Source organism: Balaenoptera physalus (genome assembly GCF_965194825.1).
Source record: "Balaenoptera physalus genome assembly, chromosome: 11".
In the NCBI taxonomy this organism is placed as follows: domain Eukaryota; kingdom Metazoa; phylum Chordata; class Mammalia; order Artiodactyla; family Balaenopteridae; genus Balaenoptera; species Balaenoptera physalus.
In genome coordinates, this window is record NC_138896.1 from 94891719 (window position 1) to 94914399 (window position 22681).

Sequence of the window (22681 nt, forward strand, 5' to 3'; positions counted from 1 at the left end):
CCAATACAGAGATATAGTACCAAATCAGTTCCCGTGCATTTAAAAGTTCTTGTTCCCTAGTAGGCATTGCTGTTTGTATCCTAAATGGCGATAAAGAAGGGAGCCCATCATTTATAGCTTTTAGGTTGGTTTGGAATACCTTGTACAGGGCTCTCAACCTCAGCACTACTGAAATTATGTATGATATAATTCTTTGTCATGGAGGACTTTCAGGTGCATTGTGGGATTTTTAGCTGCATCCCTGGCCTTCCACCCATGTGATGGGCATCACCCCTCAGTTGGGACAATCAAAATTGTCTCCAGACATTGCCAAATGTCCTGTAGGAAGCAAAATCGCCCCAGTTAAGAACCACTGTGTTGGATCCAGTACAGATGGAACATCCTACTTTAGAACTGGGCCTAGCACTGTAACTAAAATCCCCAGATGGCATCCTGCTATGGAAAATTTTTGCTTTGTGGTAGCATTAATGACTGTTTTGCCACCTGTGTATTCTTGCTTGGAGTCATGCTTCTGTTTGCAGGTTGAGCTGTAGCACTGACATTGCTGCCAATCGGATTTAGCAGGAAATGAAAAGCAGCTGCAATATTTCAAAGCACTGGACAGATTGGGCAGAAGGTATGTGGACAAATCCTATTAACAAATAACAGGATTTGTGCACACACAGTGCCTCCCACACTGTGCCTTGGAAACCCACACCAAGCTGTTTCCATCGCTGTTGTGCATAAATCACAGAAATTATAATAAATTCAGGAAAATGTTCTCACACACATGAAGGCTCAACCTACATTCTGATGATGACTAAAGACATCTTGAATCATTTTGTTAAAAAAGATATCTGATAAAACAAACCTTTAATCCAGCTAAGTTTTTAAGCAGCCAGCTCTCAATTTCTAATCTTAACCTTAATAATAATAATAAATTCATTAATGAGAGTCTTTATAGGAAAGAAAAATTATAAATAATAAAACTCCCTGAGTGGGACCTATGCCACTGAGAGGTTTGGACAGAATGACCTTTAAGTTCCCTTCCAAACCTGAGCAACTATTAATTTCCCATCTGGATTCCTAGGAGACAAAATTGTTTCACACAATTAGTATCGTCTTCCCTTCCATTTTTGAGATGCTCTGGGCTTCGTTATTTAAAGTGATACATTTACCGTGTGAAGCTGGTACCTTTCCTTTAATGCTTTGTTACCACTGTAGACATTGCCTGGTGGAGGGCCCAGTTTCAGAACTGCATCTGCTGGTTAATACATAAACTATGTGGTGGATGACTTGTGTTGGGGCTAGCATGGTTAAATTTTCTGAGCATCTTAGTTCTGAGTATTTGGGAAAATCAGCTCCGTGTATTTGGTCTTTACAATCTAGTATAATGAGTCAGCACATTAGAAATGAAGAAGTGTGGCTCTAAACTGAGTGATAACTGATATTTGATTAAGAGGACTGGGTAGACGTCAGTTCACTCAGAGAGCCTCCAGAGCTCCTCACTACGTCATATGTAGCATGTATACATGTAGCTCTACATGCATCCTTCCTCCTTCTCTCCTTCCTTCCTCCACTCTTCTTCCTTTTCTCTTACTCCATTAGCCCTTTATTCATTCTGTCATTCATTTTAAAGTCAATATAATGTCCTGTAGTGTAACAGATAAAAGCAGGGACTGCTTGGATCAATATCTCAGATCTTCTTCCTACTAGTTGTGTGAAACTTGGGTGACTTCCTTAACTAACTTATGTGGAATGGGAGTAGTATTAGTATATGGCTCGCTGGTTGCTGTGGAAATTAAATAAAGCATTTGGCATAGTCTGTGGCACACAGTAGGTTCTATAGAAGTTATAGCTGTTTTCATCCATTCATTTGTCAAGGAACATATGTGTACCACTCTTCGACATCCAAGAGGTATAATACTGGTGATCAAAATGGTCCTTGTTCTCATGGAGCTTTCAGTTTCATTGAGGAGACAGATATTAAGCACACATATGAAATGAAATAAGATCTTTGAATTTGAGTAACACCATTCTAAGAGAGTATGCAATAAAGGAAAATGCCTTAGCTAGTAGCAGGGATTCAGTGTGGGGGAAGTAGCTTAGTAGGTAGGAGGAAGATAGAAAAACTTTTAAGTAATTACAGTAGAGATTTAAAAAGTGAATGTAGTAGATGATGTGGTACTCCCACTCAAATCTCATGTACTTCACAGTGCACCCCTCACCAGCTGCTGTGAAGGTTGGCTGCGAGCAACTCATAGATGCACTCTTCTGAGAATTGCCCTTGGTTGAATGTAGCCATCTTGCCCAGAAATGTCTAGGAGGTTATCCCCCGCCGCAGGGCATTGAAGGCTGATGGATGGGGGCTACGAGGGGCCATATAAAAAAGCCTGAACATCTTGTTTCCGCCTCAGGTAGTCCACCTATGTAGTGCCATTTGTGTTCCAGACTCCATATGGGTTGAGATTGAGGCTGGAACTCAGCAGAACCCAGGCCCTTGCCTCACTTCTTACCCTGTCCTATCCTGCTTTTGTCACTCCTTTATAAATCACTTGCTTAAGAATTCTTGTCTCAAGCAATATCACTAATGAACTTGACCTAAGAGCAAATACGCTGGAAAAATCTTGGCAAATTGAATTGCCTGGCAGGGCTCATGACCTATTGGAAACTGGTGATCATAAGTATATCTGACTCAAAGCTATCTAGTAGGGGTCTATATCCAGTAAAGCTGGGATTTTAAAATGCAGGCATAGAGAAAGGATTGGTCAGGATTAATTTAGGATGACATTTTGCCAGAGGCGTATGACCAAAAGATATAAGTGTATTGGAGTTTGGATATTGACCTAAGTGTAGGAAAGTGGCCTGTGGTATCTTAATGAGTAAGAGAAGACATCAAAAAAGGAAAAGGCTGAGGCATAAGGAAAAATCAGAGCGTAAAATATGAAAAGTTCCAGCAGGGTCAAGAATTAAGGTCGAAAGAGTAAATAAAGAATTCAAGTGGAAGGAGTGAGGGCAGTAGCAAAAATGTAACAAATATGAATTTATGATTAAGGAAGTGGTTCCATTTCTGGTAATAACAAAGTCCCAGGTATAACCTCTACAGTATGTGGCTGCAAGGATGTCAGAGGCTTAGAGGTCAAGGAAGTAAGAGACCAGGTAATGAAAGGATGGGTTGACTGTGTGGATGTTGAAGGCTTTGCTCTGGTTCCAAAGATTCAGGTCAATAGATGGAGAATGAACAGGAGGCTTTAAAAATGATCACATTTTCAAAGAAGGGGGAAGAGTAGCCTATTCAAATGGTTTGGTACTCAAGGAAACAGGAATTATTTTACAAGAGGCTAAAAGAAATGGTCTAGAAATGGTAACGAGAAACACGGAATACAATAGACCCTCCAAACCCTCAGGCACGTAGTGAGTAGCTGGCAAACAAAACGCTGACGGTCACCTGAGAGGTGACCTCCCTAAAGAGTGGTGTTTTCTACTGAGAGCCAGATTTCAGTTAAGATAAGGACAAATAAGAACTGAGCAGTGGGTTAAGGTAAAGCAGAGTTTGCTGGTCTTTCTGTGAGCTAGGTGGTGAAATATGGGCAATGTAGCATCCAGGTTACATGTGTGTGCAGGACCAGCTATGTAATTTGTGGGGCCAGGTGCAACAAGGAAATGCAGGGCCCCTTGTCCAAAAATTATTAATAATTTCAAGACAATGAGAAAAGAGTATTAATTTTGGGGTCCTTTTATATGTGGAGCTCTGCCCAACAGTCAAAATCACAATTGGCCTCTGCATTCAGACTGCCTGCACTCGAATCCAGGCTCTGCCTAGTGCTAGCTTCAGCAAGTCACTTATTTTCTCAGTTTTCTCCTTTTTAAAATGATAGTCTTCGTATCAAAATAAAAGTATTTGGGTGGAAATTAGACGGATTCATACGTGTGAAATACTTGATATGTACTAAGCACTCAATAAATTTTCTGAATTTTATTATTATTGGTGATAGAATACACATCAGCTCGCATAAGCCACTCGCCAATAATATTAGTCATAAATTTTGAAGTTTTCAGGGGAGTTAAATTGCAAAAGAAAATCAGTTCTCATTGACCATTGACTGTAAACCATGAGGACCAGTTTAAATTTATGTTATCTCTGTATTTTCATACAATAGCTTGATCTTTTAAGTGGTCATTACTTGAAAGGGGCTGCCGTATTCTATCTGTCCTCAAGAGAAAAACTTAAAGTGTAGTTTGGTCAGTTCTGAGTCTTCTATTTGTGAGAATAATGGGATTCTGCTGATTTCACAAAAGCAAAAGTTTGGGTATTATGGGATAGTTTTGCCATTGTCATGAAGCTGGTGGCAGAAGGTGACTTAACATCCTGCAAATTGGCAGCCAGTACTGCCCCTGAAGACTGACCCACTAATGTAAAAGAATGAGCTGCCCACTGATTTGTGTCCCTTCCCAGATCCCCCTGAAAACCTACAGATTTTATTTTTTCCTAATTGTAAAACTCCTTAGCTACTCAAGGGATAACACTGCTGGGAATTTTGACTGTGAATGGAGAGTTTTGTGTGGTCCTTAATTGGGAGAGGAACCTGCCAAAAATAATATATTCACAAATACTCTGAACCATTATGGGCCTGGCAACACTATAGAAACTGTCACACGGCTGGTGGCAGGTGGGTTGATCTTTCAACAACACTAAGAGCTGACAGGGATGTCTTTCAGAAATCTACTTCTTTGAAGATTTCTAGTTAAGGTATTAGGAAAGGTGTGGAGGGTATAAGGGGAGACAGGATGGGAATTAGATGGCTGGGTAACTGCTGTGAAATATTTGAACTGTGACAGCTGATTTCCGTTTAATTTGGGGTAGCAACTAATCTGCTTTGAAATCAGAAGTTTTAGTAAGTTTGAATATTTCTTTGCTAGATTTGAACTGTGGATCATTTGGGGAAAACTAATGAGAGAAGAAGCAGGGTAATCTAAGAGAGGATAGAAGGGAAAATAGAGGGAATGTGCCATTTGTGTTTTTATGAAAAGGCTGCTACTATTTATGCACAGGACAGTGGCTGATTTGTATGTCACTTTTGTTTCTGTTCTCATGGAAATCAGTGTCTCATGTCCCTTTGCTTCCTGCCCTCATGATAAGTTTTGGCCATGTAGACTGCTCACTGCATCCTGCAAAACTGCAAGTCCTTTCAAGTGAAATAGGGACAAAAATTTGAATGAATAAATATTTGCTGCCATTGTTCCTCCTCCTCCCTAGTTTTAAGGGTTTTTAAACTTGTTTTGTGCCACAAACTTCTTTGGCAATCTAAAGAAACCTGTGTATTACTTCTCAGAATGATGTTTCTAAATGCATAAAATAAATGCATAGGATATAAGGAGAAACCCAATTATGTTGAAATGCAGTCCTTTCCTTGAATCCCTTGGAAGAGAACCCCTGCCCTAGTTCTTGGACCTTTTTATGCAGATCATGCTAATCAGTGGAGGGAAGAATCAGAATGGGGAAGTTGAATTGTGTCAAGAGTAACTTCTACTAGGGATAAGAATAAAGAGAAATATTACAAAGGAAATGAAAAAGGAAAGACCTCTTGGGATGAACTGTATTTTGATGCTGTGTAGAGAAGGAGAAACACGAAGGGATGCTTCAGGGGAAGCAGAAGGGGGTAAAACATAAAGAATGAAAAGGATGGCAGAAGTAGGTTTTATTTTTTATTTTATTTTTTTTAACATGTTTATTGGAGTATAATTGCTTTACAATGTTGTGTTAGTTTCTGCTGTGTAACAAAGTGAATCGGCTGTACGTATACCTATATATACGTGCATATGGCTTGCTGGCCGTTGGGTGGAGCTGGGTCTTAGCGTTGAGACGGAGATCTCTGGGAGAGCTCTCGCCATCTGATATTATGTGGGGCCGGGAGGTCTCTGGTGGTCCAATGTCCTGGACTCGGCTCTCCCACCTCAGAGGCTCAGGCCTGACACCTGTCCGGAGCACCAAGACCCTGTCAGCCACACAGCACTCTTGTTTCCAACAGACCCTGCAGGCAGAGATCCAGGAGACTGACTGATGTGGTAGGAATTCTCTACCTCTGCTGGCTTCTATCAGGTGTCCCAGCATCTCTTACTGCAACAGCTTTGGGGCAAGTAGTGTCCAGCCAGTAAAGTTGCATCCCATTCTCATCTCAGCTGTTGGGTAGGAAGAAATTGCCCTCTACCCTTCCAGGTTCTTCTGGCTGGTCAAAATGACTGCAGAAGGAGGTTTTAAATGGAGTGCCTTTGATGTTCTTTGAGAGACAATTAAGAAAATTAGAATTACTTTCTTATTGTGACTGGAGTCCATATGCTTGAAGACTGGGTCACAGGAGGGTCAGAACTTTATTCAGGTTGTACATGGAATTTACTCTAGTTTTCACAGTCTAAGTCCTCCGTACAATCTTCTCAAATGTTAAGAACCATATATATCTTCTATGATCAGTCTTAAATTCTAGCTCTTTAGTAATACTTTTCCAACACATTTTCCCTTTCTCACATCCTTGGAACTGTCTCTCCTTCAGTAACTGATCTCTTGCTTTGCGTTGTGGTCACGTGTGTTGATTTCCTTCTTGTCATTGGCCCCACTGCCTCAAACATTGTGGTGAATGAATGAATTAATTAATACATTTATTGAATGCATAATGGATACATGTCAAAATGTCTGCCTACATTTTTGGTAGGAATGCTTGTAAAAGCAGAAGACATTGTCATCATAGGAACTATAGTCATGGACTGAGGGCTTTTTAGGTACCAAATTGCATGCTAATCTCTTCATAAATATCTCTTACATCACAACAACTGTAAAAGAGAAATTTCATTAATCCTATATTAATGATGAGGAGAATTAATGATTCAAAAGTGTGGCTATTTTTCAATTGATCAGTGGAGGTTTGGACCTGAATATACATACTTCCTTCTTATTTCAAAACCTAATTATTTTCCACTATATCAAACTGTCTGCCTTATGATAAAATGGACAATAATCTCTCAATATTTTTTCATTAGTATTCTTATTGATAATTGTGCTTAATATTAACAAGAAACATTATATTTTAATAACTAGAAATGTAGTCTTTAACCTGGAAATCACATAATTCTTTTGTGGTCTTTATATTAAAAAAAACTTAATATCCATCTTGATCTGCTATTTTTCAGTAAACCTTCAGAGATGCAGTCTGTTACTTTGGACAACATTGATAGGCTATCCAATTGGACCTCACTTAATCATGGTTTTAAATTTACCTTTTTTTTTTTTTAACCGCTGTTATTAAAACACCATTAACTTATATGGCAGAATTATAACATTTAAAGTATCTTTTATTAATTGGTTACTGTTCCTGATGTCTGTGGTAGCCACAGGATTTTTAAAATTAAGACCAGGATCGAACCCCCCCAATAACATCAAAATAATGCTGAGTATGCTCATTATACACTCCCAACAGACCTGTAAGGTAGGTACAAGGATCCTTATTTATAGAGAGAAGTTAAATGCAGGTTCAGATAATCCAGTTTAGGGAGCACAGTTACAAAGAGCTGGAATATGGATTTGAAACTATTTTTAAATAGGGATTTCAGATTTTCTCAAGTGACTTTGTCATTTAGACAATCAAAAATAATATCTGGGCTTCCCTGGTGGTGCAGTTGTTGAGAATCTGCCTGCCAATGCAGGGGACACGGGTTCGAGCCCTGGGGTGGGAGGATCCCACATGCCGCGGAGCAACTGGGCCCGTGGGCCACAACTGCTGAGCCTGCGCGTCTGGAGCCTGTGCTCCCAACAAGAGAGGCCATGATAGTGAGAGGCCCGCGCACCGCGATGAAGAGTGGCCCCCGCTCACCACAGCTAGAGAAAGCCCTCGCACAGAAATTAGGACCCAACACAGCCAAAAATAAATAAATAAATAAGTAAATTAAAAAAAAAAAATAATATCTGTCTTCAAGAATTAGGGTGATAAAGGCCTATCTGTCATTGAAACACATGAGATTTGTAGTTACAAATAGTCCCTGACTTACAATGTTTCGACTTATGATTTTTCAGCTTTAAAGATGATGGGAAAGTGATATGTAATCAATAGAAACCCTACTTCAAATTTTTAATTTGGATCTTTCCCAGGCTTGCAATACACAGTATTGCACCCTTTCGTGATGCTGGGGGGTGAATCACAGCTGCCAGTCAGCCACGTGATCATGAGGGTGAACAACAGATACACTTACAACCATTCTATACCCAGACAACCATTCTATTTTTCACTTTCAGTACAGTCTTCAATAAATTACAGTAGATATTCTATACTTTATTATAAAATAGGCTTTGTGTTAGATGATATTGTCCTGCTGTAGGCTAGTTTATGTGTTCTGAGCACGTGTAAAGTAGGTTAGGCTAAGCTGTGATGTTCAGTGAGTTAGGTGTATTAAATGCATTTTGACTTACAGTACAAACATACCTTTGTTTTACTGTACTTTGCTTTATTGTGCTTCCCAAATAACTGTGTTTTTTACAAATTGATGGTTTGTGGCAACCCTTCATCCAGCAAGACTATTGGCGCCATTTTCCCAACAGCATTTGCTCACTTTGTGTCTTTGTGTCACATTTTGATAATTCTCACAGCGTTTGAAAACTTTCATTATTATTGTGTTTGGTATGGTGATCTGTGATCAGTAATCTTTGATGTTACTGTTGTAATTATTTTGGGGCATGATGAGCTGTACCCATACAAGACGGCGAAGTTAATCCATAAATGTTATATGTGTTCTGACTCCTTTATGGACCACCTGTTCCCCCTATTTCTCTCCTCTCCTTGGGCCTCCCCATTCCTGGAGATACAACAATATTGAAATTGGACCAATTAATAACCCTACAGTGGCCTCTAAATGTTCAAGTGAAAGGAAGAGTCAGTTGATGAGGCAAACTTCATTGTCTTATGTTAAGAAATTCCCACAGCCACCCCAGCCTTCAGCAACCACCACCCTGATCAGTCAGCAGCCATCAACACAGAGACAAGACCCTCCACTAGCAGAGATATATGACTCGCTGAAGGCTCAGATGATGGTTAACCTTTTTTAGCAATAAAGTACTTTTTACTTAAGGCATGTACGTTGGGTTTTGTTTGACATAATGCTATTGCACACTTAATAGGCTACACTATAGTCTATGTTACACTATAGTGTAAACATAATTTTATATGCTCTGGGAAGTCAAAAAAATTGTGTGACTCACTTTATTAAGATATTTGCTTTATTGGGGTGGTCTGGAACTGAACCTGGACTATTTCTGTAATATGCCTGTAGTTTCCATTTACATGGACTTATCAGGATGTAACCCCGTTGTCAGTTGAGGGAGATCTGTATTTGAACGGATGGTTGGAGATGAATGAGGGGTAAAAAATAACATATAATGTGGGTATTATATTCATACAATTACTTTCATAAAGAATTTGTTAATGCCATAACAAATCCGTTTAAGTAGTTTTAATGACATAAATATACTATCTATTTTACCATGTGTAAAATAGATAGCTAGTGGGAACCTGCTGTATAGCACAGGGAGCTCAGCCTGGTGCTTTGTGATGACCTAGATGGGTGGTATTGGCGGGGGGGGGGGGTAGGTCCAAGAGGGAGGGGATATATGTGTGTATATATGTATGTATGTATATATATATGTATGTATGTATACATATAGCTGATTCACTTTCTGTACAGCAGAAACTAACACAACATTGTAAAGCAATTATACTCCAATAAAAAAAGAAAAAAATAAAATAGTTTATGTAAATAGATTATCTCCCTATTTTACTAAAACAAAGTAATATTAGCGATGTAAATTTTCCATATAAATGAGCTAAATCGATAATGTGCCAATAGAAAAAATATTTTTGTGACCTCAGAAAAGCTTTGCTTTTCTAAAATAGTCTTTTTGTTGATATTCCAATTGAATTATAAGATGAACATTGAATTCACTTGTTTACAATAGTCCAGTAAATATTAATAATAATTTGAGGAATAATTTGTGGGTATTCATTTTTAATGTTTTCATGAATATTTATTTAATATTTATATAATGTAGCTTAAATGACAAAAGTTGTAAATTCTTTTCAAGGTTGTTAAACACCTCCTATGTGCTAATCATAAATTTAAGAAATAAAACTTATTAAAAAGCCCTGCTCTAGCCTTGCTAAAGTTAAAATCTTTGTAATTCCTAATAGGCATTATTAATTTTTAAAAATGAGACTAAATTTGTGTCCATAAATTTTTACACAGATTTTGATTTATCAATATAGCTGATTTTTAATTAATAATGACTTGAAAGCATAGGAAGCAAATAAAATTAAAAAGTCACAGTTAATTACACAATTTAGTTTTTTTTATTTAACATCTAACTCTTTTCCCCCCAAATTTTAATTTTTCCCTTAGAACATAGTTAGAATTTTACTTTGTATTCTGGTCCTGAAAACTTAGTGGTCTGGATAGGAAAACCCTTTTTTAAAAACTCTGGAGATCTCTTTCTGTATTAGAACCAAACTAAAGTTGGTAGTATCAGATAACATACGGCCAACTTGAGATGATCTAAATTTTCATTTATAGACAAAATTGAGAATTATAATAAACTTAGGGGGAAATAATGAGGTATATCCTGGTGAAATTAAAATAATACTTCAGTTTCTGAGAGACCATAAGACTTAAACCAATACTTGAAGAAAAAAAAAGTAATAAAAATTTATAATAGTCACACCAAGGTAAATGGGTGTGGAAAACAGTAAATTTGTTGTACATTTAAAAGTGGGCGGGAGGGATTTCAGAACTTTTTATTTAGATCATGCAACCATATCCTTATTCACAAGGAAGACCACTCTAACCCCTCCAATCAAAATTTACAGAGACATTGCAAACGGAGCTCACTAAAGGGAAGCTCATACATAAGACTTACAAAAGGAAGAAAGGATCTTTCTTCTCTCATAGTAATGAGCTTGGTGCTCAAGAGGCTAGGAAGAATAAGAACAGAGTCAAGTCTAGAAGATTGCTTTAAGAACATGGAATATTGGTTTCCTCTAAAAAACACATATCTACCCTGAAATCCCCCAATATTTTGCAATGTTAACGCAAAATTAATTAATACAGTAAAAGATTCCATTTTTCCCCAGATTTATTGATATATAATTGACAAAATTATAAGATATTTAAAATGTACAACATGATGATATGGTGCATGTATCCGTTGTGAAAGGGTTCCCTTTTACGGTTTATTAACATATCCATCACCTCACATACTTTCCATTTTCCAGGGGCAGGAGGGTAGAAGCATTTAAGTTCTGCTCTCTTAGCAAACTTGAGTTATACAATACAGCATAATCATCTATAGTCACTGTGTTATATATTAAATCCTCAAAACTTATTCATCTTCTAACAAAGTTTGCACCCTTTTAATAACCTCTCCCTATTTCCCCCACCCCCTAGCCTCTGGAAACTAGTTTTCTACTCTGCTTCTTTTATTCAACCTTTTTTTTTTTTTTAATAAATATTCCATATATAAGTGATATCACATGGTATTTCTCGGTCTGGCTTTTCCCATTTGGCATGACACCCTCCAAGTTCATCCATGTTGTCACAAATGACAGAATTTCCTTCTTTTTAAAGGCTGAATAGTATTCCATTTGATGTATATATCACATTTTCTTTATTCATTGGTCAGTGGACTTTGAGGTTGCTTCCATACCAAGTATTGTGAATAAAGCTGCAATTAACATGGAGGTATAGATGTTTCTTCAAAATAATGATTTTGTTTCCTTTGAGTATGTACAGTCTGCCCTCTGTATCTGCAGGTTCTGCATTCTCAGATTCAACCAACTACAGACTGAAAAGCGTTTCATTCCACAGTTGGTTAAATCTGCAGATGTATAGAGGGTCAACTGTAAAAGACTTGATGGTATCTGTGAGAGGTTCCTGGAATAAGTCCCTCGTGGATACCAAAGGATATTTGTACCTTTGCATAAGTAGGATTTCTGTATGATATGGTAATTCTATTTTTAATTTTTTGAGGAACTTCTATACTATTTTCCAAAGTAGTTGCACCATTTTACATTCCCACCAACAATACACAAGGGTTCCCTTTTTTCCACATCCTTGCCAGCATTTATTTCTTGTGTTTTTTTTTTTTTTTTATAATAACCATCCTAACAGGTGTGAAGTGACATCTCATAGTAGAATCGTGAAACAACTTTACATACACACTGGGATCTATAAAATAAATAAATAGAGCATAAATGAGAGCCAAGTTTCTTACTATTGGAGAAACTAGTCACAAATAAACAAAGAGGAGATGCTAGAATAGACTCTTTGGTGTGGATTAGAGTTGTCAGCATCAGTGTAAATTCATATTTATTTTATCTACAGAAATATAAATATATACAGAAATAAATAGAGATGTGTGTATATACATGGGTCTGTAATATATACATACATATCCTAACTGTTCTCTTAGGGTGCTTAGAAACAGAGACTTGAATATGCATATGAACAATGGCCAGAGCATGGAAATAAAAATAGAACTCTGATCCATAATTTCAGCAACCAGCCCAAGAAACCCATCCATTATCTACAGTAACCAGCCTAGGAATCCCGCCTCCTACCTGTAAGTCAGACTTGTAGGAAGTCAGACTGCTATCTCTAGCAGCTGGTGCAGGAAGCTAAACAACAAACCCTGTAAGAGTTGTCCCAGAGTGGCCACGACTTGCTTAATAACAGGCAGATTCTCTAATTTTTGTCCCTGCCTCCAACTTACGACCAGCCAGAGAAAACCAAATATTTACCCCTAACCAGTCACATAGGCTGTCCTGCTTCTAGTTAGCTCACCTACCTAAGGCTTCCCCATGTCATCGCCTCCAAAAAGGGCATAACCGAAGCATTCTCCTCCTTTCACTGTAAAGCTTTTCTGCTCTTCTACCTACCTACTTTGAGCCTCTGTCAAACAGGTAATGGGGGCTGACTCCCTTGCTATAGCAAGCTTTAAATAAATAAACTTTGCTTGTTCTCATTTGGCTGGTTTCATTTATTTCCACAGCAGTAACACCACAGTAGCAGTGAACACACCCAGGGATCAGATCTTGGTCTCTAGAAATTATCCTCCAATAAAAGGAATCAGGGTTCATTACAGAGATGGTTGATTTCCGGGCTTGAGCAGGGAAAATATAAGATGAACTTGGTGCATCTTATGATGCCAGAGAAGGAGGAGGTGCTAAAAATGAGGAAGGAGGAGGAGAAGGAGAAAAAAGATCATGGGAGCATGTCAGATGGGCACAGGAGCAGCTTGAAAACTCTCCCATGGCCAAAGCTGGAGCAATATAAGCAGCCGATTAAATAATTATATATAGTATTAGAATATAGCCCAAAGAATAAAATGGATATTCACAAATCTATACTGATATAAATAAGTGATTGATTGAATAAATAAATGTGGAAAAGAGAACTGTTCCTTATAGAATTATTCTAATTATTGAATATAGACAGAATGAGGGAAATAGAAAGCCACCTTTAGATCATGATATTAGTCATTGCTGTAGGCAAGGTCCACTGGTGAATGATTAAATTAGTCGGCAAAATTTCAAGGACAGTTAGGACAGTTGTATAGTCTTAAAGTGTTATACTCAATATATTTATTAATCACTGTGATAGTGTTAACATATGTCCACAAATTTATTGAAACTCTTCCCTTGGGAAACGTTACCTAATTTCCCTCCCCCTAAGTATGAGCTGGACTCAATGCATCACTTCTAAAAAGGAGATTATAGAAAAAGAAAAATAGTAACTTTCTGTTGAAAACCCTGGCAGAAACCGTCTTAACCAAGTGGTCAAGCTTAACATTACTAGTCATAAACATATTGATATTACTTACCCTCTGATATAATGTCATTAGAAGGGCACATCATGGCACTATTTCCAAAATTACATAACCTCAGTCTAATCATGAGAAAGTGTTGGACAAATCCAAATTAAGGGCTATTCTACAAAATGTCTAACCAGTATTCTTTTGAAGTGTCAACTTTATGAAAAAACAAGGAAAGACTAAAGAAATTTCAGATTAGCAGAGACCAAGGAGATATAATGACTAAATACAACATGATAACCTGGATTGGATCTTGGAACAGGAAAAAAAAGACGTTAGTGGAAAATGTGGGAAAATCCAAATAATGTCTGTAGTTTAGTTCATAAAATTGTACCAATCTTAATTTCTCAGTGTTGATAAATGTACCATGGTAATAAGATCTTAACAATGGGAGATGCTGGCTGAAGGGTATATGGAAACTTTCTGTGCTCTCTCTGCAACATTTCTGTAAGTAGAAAATTACTTCAAAATCATGAGTTTTAAGAAGTTGAAGTCTAGAAACAATTAAATGTTTATTTTTTAAATAAGCAAAAACAAATGAGTAATATAATGGCAAAAATAGGGTAGGTATAGTGCTAAGAAGGAGAAGAGCTTAAGCTATTCACAAAATGAATATTACCTAGACTCTGTTTTAGGGTCATTCCAAAATGGTAACATTATAAGTAACTATTTTTGGCTAAAGCATTAATGTTTTATGTTTTAAGTAAAGTTATGAATAGAGATGAATCATGTCCAGGAAAAACCAGTGTATGTTTTCAAAAATATATATACATTTTGAAAGATTTGGTAACAACAGAGTTTAGATAAATCTAATCTTTTAAAAATCTGTTATTAAAATTATAGAGAAGAAAATAATTGTTCCATCAGATATGAAGAGTTTTAAAATACTTTAAAGCTGATGACTTTCATTTGTGTATGTAAAGATGTAGTAGACTATTAAGTTATCTAACAGGCTTTGATGTTTTCCCCATATCATTTAACAGTAAGCATACTTTTGTTGTATTCTCATTGCATGATTGTGGAATGTAGGTTTCCAGTAACTCTAATATCATTCTCCTTCCTTGAAATATGTTCCCATCAAAATAATTTCCCGTACACTCCCTCCTATCCACATCATATCCAAACTCCTCCCTGGAGCCTTTGATAATTACTGTAGTCCTCATTCTTTGTCAAACCTTTACATCCCATTTTTTCTCCCCTTAGTTTGCATGAGTGCCTTAGTCATACATAAGTTTTACACTTAAGCACAGGCACTATCTTGTACTTATTTTCCCCCCAAAGCACCTAGCACAGTGCTGAACCTAAATAGGGCCTTAATGAATGACTGATTGCTTAATTAAACTGAATGCTTGTACAACAAGGATAATCCATTTCTTGACCTGCAAGACAACACAGAAATTACAGTTTATCAGAGGCTGCCCTTATTGCTGAACATTTATTCTGGACAAAATATTAAAGCCGTTAAGTGCAAAAATCATGCCAGTTTAATGGTCATCCCTGTATTACATGTCAGAAATTATTTGAGCCAGCTGCAGTACAGTGACTTTTGACCTACTTTCCATTTTTTAAATTAGGTTAGGAGGGAAGCTCTTTATTTTTCCCATCTTTGAACACTCAAACAAATATCAGCACTACCAAAAATAAATGCATAAATAAAATAGAAATAAAATCTAACCAGTTGAAAGGCCATTAAGTTCAGAATTTTTTCTTTTAAAAATTCATTCTCCTATCTCTGGGAAAACTCTCAAGGCAGTGTATTTTCAGAGAAAATTTGACGAAAAAAGTTATGAGTTGAAAGTTGAAGTGAATGGAATTTTCGAAAGACTGGAAAGAGGAGGTGGGAATAAAAATTTAAACTGAATAAAGAAGAAATGGCAAATAGAGGGAATCAATAGTATGTTCCTGATTCTCTTTCTTTTTATAAACTATAAACCTAAATTATTTTCTACTTTCCCCTAAATGGCTATGAACCTCAGAATCCTTTAAACATAGGGAATATGTCCTACGACATTAAAATGGACATCGCAGACATATTTAAGAATTTCAGGAAACATCCATTCTTGATAACTTGAGTTATCAACATGTTTTTGTTTGAGTTGAGCCATTAAACATCTCTGTAAAGGTCAGATTCCCACTTCAGATGAGAATCTTGCTCTAGGGTGCAAACCCTTATAATGAGATCACTCTAATTTTAATTAATAACTGACATAGAAACCCTGTGAAATAAATAAAAATGATTCATTTGACAACATATGACAAATGCACACTGTGGGGTTTTCATCGTATTTTGTAACTTTCATGTTGTTGCTACAAGGTAACTGTGGAATTTGGCTGCGGAAGAGACAGTAGGATAAAGGCTGCCCTTTTCAAATATCTGTGTTTCTCCCAGAGAGAGAAATACTACAGAAGTATGCAAAATAAAGAAGGAAAACAAAGATGTTCTTATATAATTCATCTGAGATTTTATCTTGTAGAGTTTTTTTTTGAAATTCATTTACAATTCTAAAGTCTCTGACTCATTGACTTCATTAATTTGGAAAGGAATTAATTTAGCTACTACTACTGCAAGCCATTACCAATACATTTGCATGAGGACACTATTTTTAAAACAGTGGTTAGAAATAAATCACCATTTCAAAGATTCACCTATATATTTTCAGAATGAAACACTGTGGAACAATTATTTTTCATGTATTTTTGTAGAGTTCCAATAACTTTTAACCAGTTTCCTTTGACCCAGAGGCTGTACTGCTCCCCCTGGAACTGGATGGGATTTTTTTTCCTTAGCCCAAAGTTGAAGTATCAGAAATACAACCATTAATAAGACATGTGGGACTTCCCTGGTGGTCCAGTGGTTAAGACTCCGCGATTCCACTGCAGGGTGCGGGGGTTCAACCCCTGGTCTGGGAACTAAAATCCAACATGCCGTGTGGAGAAGACGTGGCAAGCATATACTTTGCTTGAAACTATTAGTAGAGACATAGTCAAGACTATTTAAATTTCACAACAGATTTTAAATACTATACTTCCAAGTAATTTACCATTAGCCAGTGGGTTGGAGTTCTTACCGTCTGCTTCCTTTATTTGACAGAGTGAATGTGATACCTGGGTTACTTTATAAAAATGTTAAAAGGACTTTACTCTTCCTAGGATTTTTCTTTTGTCATTAATTTATTCATTCATTTACTCACTCACTCACTCACATATTCAAACAAGCGTTTATGAGTTGCCTGATGTGAGAGCTGCTTTATCAGTCACTGGGGAAACAATGATGAGAAAAAAAAGGCTTGGCTACTCTTCTCATGGAAATAAGAGTTTAGTAAAGGAAGTGGGTACTAACCAAACTATCACAGAAATAAATGTGGAATTACAGCTTTGATCAGTGCCAGGAAGAGAGGAATGTGGTAACATTTCATGTTGTTAGTCTAAGAGAAAGCTTCCCTAAGTGAAGAATGGAAGGGGAGAGAACGGAGCAGGAACAGGGGGTAGCATGTATTCAGTCATTGTATATTCCACTAGGTACTGGGGTAATAGCCACAATGAGACTTGGAGACTGGCCCTAAGGTATAAGGAAGCACATGGGTTTTTTTAGGAACTGAAAAAAGATTGATGGGCTTTGAGCGTGGGGTGGAGGAGTTATGAATTGGAACCTAGTGGTTGGTGGAAGAAGGGATATACAGAGCCCTGTAAGCATTGTTTTCATCCTGAAGCCAACAGGAATCCATTGAGAGTCAAGCAGGGGAGGGGGTGATATAGTTGGGTTATGTTTCAAAAATTACCTTGGGTGCCTATTTGGAGAAGACGTGCATGATGGCAAACTTCAAAGCCCTTCCCAGATTGATTGCTCCTTGAGGAAGCCCTGCCTTTGCTTTATTTTCAGGGTGGTTTGGCATTAATGAAGCATACACAAGATTATCCTATTCATTCTAAAATGCTCCATCCTTTGGAAGATACCCATCATCCTTCCTTTATAATAAATTTCAAGCAGTTCACTTGGATAAACTGAGGAATCCATTTGCATTGGGAACTAGAACACACAAAGTGTGTTCTTTATCTAACGTCTGTGTCTGTGTGTGTATGTGCATATGTAATTCTTTTTTCCTTTGATGAAAAAAGTCTGTTCCTTTAATTTATCTTCATGTCCTCTTTCCATAAAGGACTTGAGTGACTGAAAATCTATTTACCATCTTGATTAGATTGATATATGTTTATTATTTTAACATATTTTAAATGGGTTTTCCCATTTACATTCAATTGGGTTTACTTTTTTGTCATGACACATTGGTGGTAGCATTATTTGGCTGTCAAAATGGGCTATGATGATGTGTGTTTGTTAAAACAACAAGGAATTACTAAGAAGCTATGTGTGTCCTCTGCGAGGTGCTTGTGTAGCTCTCATAGCTTTTTATCAGATGGAGTGTTTATCTTGTAAAGATCCAGCTAGTTTCATACACACACAAAGCAGCCAGTATTTTTCCATGCACAGTGTTTTTCCTCTTCTGCCTTGAAAAAGAGTTCACTATGTCTCAGGCAAGTGTGTAGACACTGAAGTAGATTTTTCTGTGAGAAAATCAAACATGTTACTATGTTATTTCTCTAGATATAACTGAATTCTGTAGTGTAAATGTGGGCTCACCAGCATGTTTTCTATAGCCAGACTATATGTTTAATGCTTTCAGCCAATAATTTGTAGAACTGAGAAATGAAGCCACAGATGCCGTACAAGAAAACAATTATCTTTGTGGAAATAAAGAGCTATAAAACAATTTTCAACTAAGGAAGGAAAGATTTCTTTCCACCCAGTGGCTTGGAAGTGGATCTATGTACAGGAGAGGCAAAGTAATGCAGGGGTTAAGTATGTGTTACGTAGAGTCAGGCTGGATGGATTGTAATCCCATCTCCACCATTTATCACCTGCATGACATTGGCCAAAGTCCTTATTCTCTCTGTGTCTCAGTTATCTGAGCTCTGAAATTGGTACAATAATAGTGTCCACCTCATCTATTTCTGGTGAGGATTAAATGAGACAGGGAATGCGAAGATATTAGAAGAGTGCCTGGCACATAATAAGGGATAAAAATAACCTTAATTGATAGTAATCACATCACATCGATTGAGTAAACTGTATGATTCAGACTCAGGCCTTATAGAGAGCTTTGCTTAGTTCCCCACTGTTTGCCTACAATTCTCTGAGTGACATTAAAGGAAGAAAAAAAGATATAGGGAAAGATTGACTTATGAAATTCAAAGAAGTGGCATTTCAAACTACTGTTTAGTTCTTCATCACTGAGAAACAGCTTATTTTTGCATATTTAAAAGATGAAAGAAAATGTATGCATATTAATTTTCAATTAGGCTTTCTAATGGCAGTAGAACTTTTCAAGTGATTTCCAATGGTGGGAAGATGAAGCGTTCACACCCAGGTGAACATTTTAGTGTTTCAGGCTAGAATAAATTAAGTATTGCAATTGAAGGTATACCCAAAGCTTCTCACATTTTGAAGAAAAGATTAGGCATATATATATATTTTTTTTCTCAAATACTGGATTAAAAATAGGTATGATGACCATACTTTTTCTCAATGGTTTATCAGCAGTGAGGATTTTTAGATTTTTTTTTGGTAACATTGAGATTACTGTTATCAAAATAAAAGTAGGCTGTTGGTTTTCCATCCAAAGGTGCTATCTAAGGATTTTAGTTGGATTCTCTCAAATACACTTCTCATTTGTATTTTCCTAAGAAGCAACTCAGATAATATTCTGCAGTAGAATAATTGTATTAATAATTAAATCATTAGATAATGTTTACATCTAAGTTCAATAAGCTTCAGTGTCCCAAGTGCTTTAAATCCTTTTGTGATGAAGTTACGGAGAATTTGAACACCGCAGGTCGATCTTGTACTTGGTCATGGTGTATTAATATACTCATCTGGGACGTCTCTTTCCTTTCTAGCTTTGTAAATTCAACCAGTCCATCCTGGTCTGTCTCCAGTACTTCCTATTCTATGAAGCCCTCCACCATTCTCTGCTACTAATCATAGTAATCATAATGTTTTATAATTATAATAATACTACTAATACCATTATTTCTACTATTACCCATTAACATCACTATCATCATTGTCTTCATCATCAGTACTTATTGTGTGCTAAAGGTAAGGAAGTTCTATGTCCATCATTTTATTTAATCATCTCAATAGCACTCTGTAAGATACAGGTTACTATTATTCTCTACTTATGGGTGAGAAACTGAGGCTTGGAAAGTTTAAATACTTAACCAAGTTCACAAATGCAAATAAAAGATGGACCCAAACTTGAAATCCAGGTGACCTAACTTCAAAGCTCTCACTTATCCACCCTGATTTACTATCCAAAATAATAATTGAAAAATTAGATACTTAACTTTTACTTTTTCTATGTTTTGTACTTATAGCTGGGACTTCTATTTTCCCCCAAATATCTTTTGTCTCTTTCTTGCTTAGAATCGGAATCTTTAAAATTTATCTAGGCACATGGTCATGAAGAATAAGGACTCTATGTCCTAAATTTCCTATGCATCTATGTGAATTAAGTCTGTCTAATCAGATGTCAGTGTAAGTTCTCCTTAAAAAGAAGTTTATCATCCTTTCATCCTTTCTTCACTCTGTCAGTTGTATTGGGGACCAGGGTGGGGTGGGGGGCTGGCAATGGCCTAGCCATCTCAGTATATGATATGGAAACCACATGCTAAGGACGTGGAATGCTAAGCATTGCAGAAGAACTCTAGGTCATTGCCTCTGTGCCACACTGAACAGCCCTAAACTAACCCTTTCCAGGCTTATTTTACTTAGGAGAAATAAGTTTCTATTGTGTTTATATCTCAGTTATTTTGAGGTTTTGGTCTCTTAAATGCAACCTCATCTTACCTAATATACTCTTAGAGGTCAGAGAGTCTTTTATACAAGTATGAATACGCCTAACATTTAGAAGGTACTTGATAAATATCAGATTGCTTTATGATAATTATACATTTCCAAATATCTTTAAGGTCTAAAATCGTGAAAATCACATGAAGTCTATTATACATAAATTTAAAACTGTAGTATGTTTGAAACTCTTAGAACTGGATCTTTTATTGGGCTAATGTTTATTTTGCAGGCACTCTAATCACTTCTTTCATATTAACACATGGTAGAGTTGATATAAAATGCTATTATACATAGTTGGGCACACTCCCACTACTGACAGAATAAGGAAAAACTACACTTAAAAAAGTGCTCTTTCTGGGGGCTTCCCTGGTGGCGCAGTGGTTAAGAATCCTCCTGCCAATGCAGGGGACATGGGTTCGAGCCCTGGCCCGGGAAGATCCCACATCCCACATGCCATGGAGCAACTGAGCCCGTGCGCCACAACTACTGAGCCTGCGCTCTAGAGCTCGCGTGCCACAACTACTGAGCCCATGTGCCACAACTACTGAAGCCCGTGCGCCTAGAGCCCGTGCTCCGCAACAAGAGAAGCCACTGCAATGAGAAACCTGCGCACCGCAACGTAGAGTAGCCCCTGCTCGCCACAACCAGAGAAAGCCCACGCACAGCAACGAAGACCCAACACAGCCAAAAATAAATAAATAAAATAAATTTTAAAAAAAGGTGTTCTTTCTGAATTAATGTCATCTCTTATTACAGCAGTCTTAACTGTTATTATTATTTTTTTTTAATTTTTTAAATTTATTTATTTATTTTATTTATGGCTGTGTTGGGTCTTCGTTTCTGTGCGAGGGCTTTCTCTAGTTGTGGCAAGTGGGGGCCACTCTTCATCACGGTGTGCGGGCCTCTCACTATCGCGGCCTCTCTTGTTGTGGAGCACAGGCTCCAGACGTACAGGCTCAGTAATTGTGGCTCACGGGCCCAGTTGCTCCGTGGCATGTGGGATCTTCCCAGACCAGGACTCGAACCCGTGTGCCCTGCATTGGCAGGCAGATTCTCAACCACTGCGCCACCAGGGAAGCCCTTAACTGTTATTATTATAGTAAAGAAACTGTCAGCAATTACTATACAAATCTTCATTCTCATAGTTGTGTACACTCTTGTTCACTAATCGAGCTTATTGTGATGCAGCATTACAAAAGAAAACTTCTGGAAGTTAGTACAAACTAAGTCAAGAGGGAAGGCGGTCTAAGAAGTGCCTTCCAACAAGAGCTATCAATGATACAGAGCCGAGATGCTAAAGAAGAAAATTCACCATAAAATTATTAAAGAATCAACTCTATACACCTCAGTGTGGCTTTTGTCTTGGGAATGTTGTCTAATACATTACTTTCTCAGAATAGATGACAATCTGACATTAAAATAAAGTGGGAAAAGCATTCATATTCAGTTGTTCCTTCTTTTATTTACTATCTCAATTCTTTAGTAAGTATTTTCCTAGCCCCTAGGCTAGGCACTGGTCTCACCTCTGGTGATGTAGGAATAAACAATATTGACATAAGTCATGCCTGCCTGGAGCTTACTTTCTGATGGAAAAAGACAGACAATAATCATAAATAATTGAAAGACTAAGGTATTTTATTTTTTTTAAGATGATTTTATTCATTTTATTTTATTTTATTTATGTATTTTTGGCTGCGTTGGGTCTTCATTGCTGCACACGGGCTTTCTCTAGTTGCAGTGAGTGGGGGCTACTCTTTGTTGTGGTGTGCGGGCTTCTCATTGCAGTGGCTTCTCTTGTTGCAGAGCATGGGCTCTAGGCATGTGGGCTCAGTAGTTGTGGCTCGCAGGCTCTAGAGCGCAGGTTCAGTAGTGGTGGCGCACGGGCTTAGTTGCTC

The 22681-nt window shown here is 37.3% G+C and overlaps 2 long non-coding RNA genes across 2 annotated transcripts in view; one reads left to right on the plus strand and one right to left on the minus strand.

Annotated features, from left to right (window-relative positions):
* The window catches only part of LOC309637604, a 92729-nt gene that overhangs the window by 68854 nt on the left and 1194 nt on the right, over positions 1 to 22681 (plus strand). The window lies entirely within an intron of this gene.
* LOC309637601 overlaps positions 1 to 22681 on the minus strand; it is a 138812-nt gene that overhangs the window by 13213 nt on the left and 102918 nt on the right. The gene's annotated exons all lie outside the window — the stretch shown is intronic.